We start from the raw sequence: 3,025 nt of genomic DNA, 5'->3' as shown, positions 1-3,025 counted from the left end.
TCCTCTGTCTCACAGTGTCTGTCTCCTCTGCTTCCTTGCACAGGCTCAGCAACTGTTAGAATTCCCTTCACCCCCAGAAAGGCAGCTCAGGCGGATCTCTCCCTTTTCTCTGGTGCAGGCAGACACTGAGTTTAACTTATTCTGAGGAGATATTTCTATGAGCTGTTGCTGTAGCATCTGTTACCTGGCTTTGGTCCTGCATGAGAGGTATCTCTGTGTAGCAGGGCTGGAAGTTATAGGGATGAGGAACATACATGGATAAGTGGCCAGCACTGGCGGTTCTGTGGCAGAGAGCAGGATGTAGATGGGCAGGCGGGCAGTTCTGGGGCTTCTGGAGTCAGGGAGAAAGGTGTACACGGACAGCCTGTAAGTAATGGATGCTATGACTCTACAAGGACATGGGACCGGGCCACATAACTTGAGACCTCTCTGCTTTTTTCACAAAATTCTTTGGGAACCAAAAAGAACAGGAGTACTTGTGGCACCTTAGAGACTAACACATTGATTTGGGCATAAGCTTTCATGGGCTAAAACCCACTTCATCAGATGCATGCAGTAGAAGCAAAATTTTAAACTTGGGTTTACTACCATATTCTAAAGCTATATAAGGCAAGGATTGACATCATAGGTGATTCTTCCCTCCTCACATAAGAGGACTCCAGGAAACACCTGAGGAACAAAGACTGAAACTGGGGAAGTGCTGAAATGATGCGAAAAGGATTTTGGTTTTGAGTGCAGTTATGTAACAAAAAACCCTACATTCGTCATTTGCACTTTCATGATAAAGAGAGTGCACTACAGTACTTATATGAGATGATTTGAAAAATACTATTTCTTTTGTTTATCATTTTTACAGTGCAAAATTTGTAATAAAAATAATATAAAGTGAGCACTGTACTCTTTGTATTCGGTGTTCTAACTGGTTAACATATTTGAAAATGTAGGAAAACATCAATATTTAATACATTACCATCAGTATTCTATTTGAAACAGTGCGATTAATTGGAATTCATTTTTTTTAGTTCACCACGTTAGTTAACTGTGATTAATCAACAGCCCTAATGTAAAGTATTTACAATATTATTTGTTATAAAGTGTGTAACTCCATTCGCTGTGCTTCTCTCCCTTCACAGGGACCTTGAGCGTTTCTGAGCCTGATGGATGCATCGACCACTTCATGGCAGCTTTCAACCTCACTCCTTCTGACCCTTCAACATTCATCCTAATAGGCATCCCTGGCCTGGAAGCTGCCCACATCTAGATCTCCATCCCTTTCTATATGGTCTACATTATCAGTCTATTGGGACATTTCATGATTCTGTTTGTTGTAGGGAAAGAGCAGACCCTGCACAAGCCGATGTACCTACTGCTCTGCATGCTGGCGCTTACAGACATCGGCACGTCAACCTCCATCATGCCAAAGGCGCTCTTTATATTTTTGTTCAATTTGAAGAACATTACTGTGGGTGGCTGCCTCACCCAGATGTTCTTCCTTCATGCAGTTTCTATTTTGCACTCTGCCATCCTCGTAACAATGGCCTTCGATCGCTATGTTGCCATATGTAACCCTTTGAGATGCGCCACCATCCTCACCAACATACAAATAGCTAAGCTAGGGCTTGTAGGTTTAATAAGAGCTGATCTCTTAATTCTGCCAATGCCCTTGCTCCTGAACAAGCTGCCATTCTGTGCCAAAAACATTATTCCCCATACATACTGAGAGCACATAGCTGTGGCAAAGATGTCATGTGGGGACATCACAGAGAACAGGATGTGTGGCTTGGTTTTGGCTTTTGTAGTCATTGGGTTAGACCTGACGCTCATTGCCCTGTCCTACGGTCTGATCATCAGGACCATCCTCAGAATCTTGTCCAAGGAAGCCCACCAGAAAGCTCTCAACACCTGCACAGCCCACATCTGTGTGATGATGATGTCTTATCCTCCCGGCCTCTTCTCCACTCTGTGACATCGATTCAGTCAGGACATTTCTTCCCTTGTTCACATCATCTTGTCAAACCTCTATTTCCTCATCCCCCCCATGCTTAACTCAATCATTCATGGGGTCAAAACCAAAGAGCATCGTGACAAAGTGGGCAAGTACACCTGCAGAAGGTGATCTCCTGGGGCAACTGACTTTAAACCTGCGTAACAAGAGTGGGAACTAATATCTCCTCATTAATCAAGGGTGTTCTGTGCTGTTTGACTTAGCTCACCATAGCAAAAGTTCACAGTTGGAGAACTTCCTCACACCTAACCAGCTATCAGTGGATTACCAAGCCCTGCTCTCTCCATTGCTGAGTTTCTTCTCTTTTTCCAACACCCGATCTCCTTCAATATCACTAGTCAGCCTCGACCACCATACACCCTCTGACTTGGCCTTTCCTTGACGTTCAGACCACCAAAAGATACTACAGCTCTCTGAAGCCAGCTGGTTTTCCATTAGACCGTGTGTGAACAGGGTTCTTCATCAGTTTGAAGAACTGAAGCTGTGATTTCTGATAGCCAAAAACAAGGAAAGCAACTACAATGCTGAACTTCTTTGCCATATGTTCAGAGATCTTGTGAGCAAAATTTACCTGATTTTTCTAGGTCCGATCCTTCAGGAAGCCTGGAGGATAAACCAAATGTCTCATTTAAAGACAACACAGGAAAGCTGCTGAAGGAATTGAGGACATTCTACTAGAGTTTGTTGGTGACAGTGGTGAAACAGTATGTTTTTGAGAACTGGACAGTTTTACCCTGGATTTGAGGAGTGTGTACTTCAGAATGTGATCAAGCCAATTGCAGTCATATGATGTGCGCTCAGCCACTATGAATTAATAAAATAGAACACCACATAGTTAAGAGTTAAGTGGAAAGCAGGCTGTAAGATGCAGTTAGCTATAAAATCCCTCTTAGGCGCTGTTCTCTACTTGCTTTACCTGTAAAGGGTTAAAAGAAGTAAATGGGCACCTGGCCAGGAGAGCCAATGGAAACGTTAGAACTTTTTTAAATTGAAAGAAGACTCCCCTTTTTTCTGTCTGAG

The 3,025-nt window shown here is 43.3% G+C and overlaps 1 pseudogene; it reads left to right on the top strand.

The window, feature by feature from the left end:
* Nucleotides 1-1,177: 1,177 nt before the first annotated feature.
* LOC127057808 (olfactory receptor 52P1-like) lies at nt 1,178-2,116 on the top strand (annotated as a pseudogene).
* The last annotated feature ends 909 nt before the right edge of the window (nt 2,117-3,025 follow it).

The sequence above is a fragment of the Gopherus flavomarginatus genome, chromosome 1 (assembly GCF_025201925.1).
Source record: "Gopherus flavomarginatus isolate rGopFla2 chromosome 1, rGopFla2.mat.asm, whole genome shotgun sequence".
In the NCBI taxonomy this organism is placed as follows: Eukaryota; Metazoa; Chordata; order Testudines; family Testudinidae; genus Gopherus; species Gopherus flavomarginatus.
The sequence above is the reverse complement of the archived record's forward strand: the minus strand, read 5'-3'. Positions and strand labels throughout refer to the sequence as shown.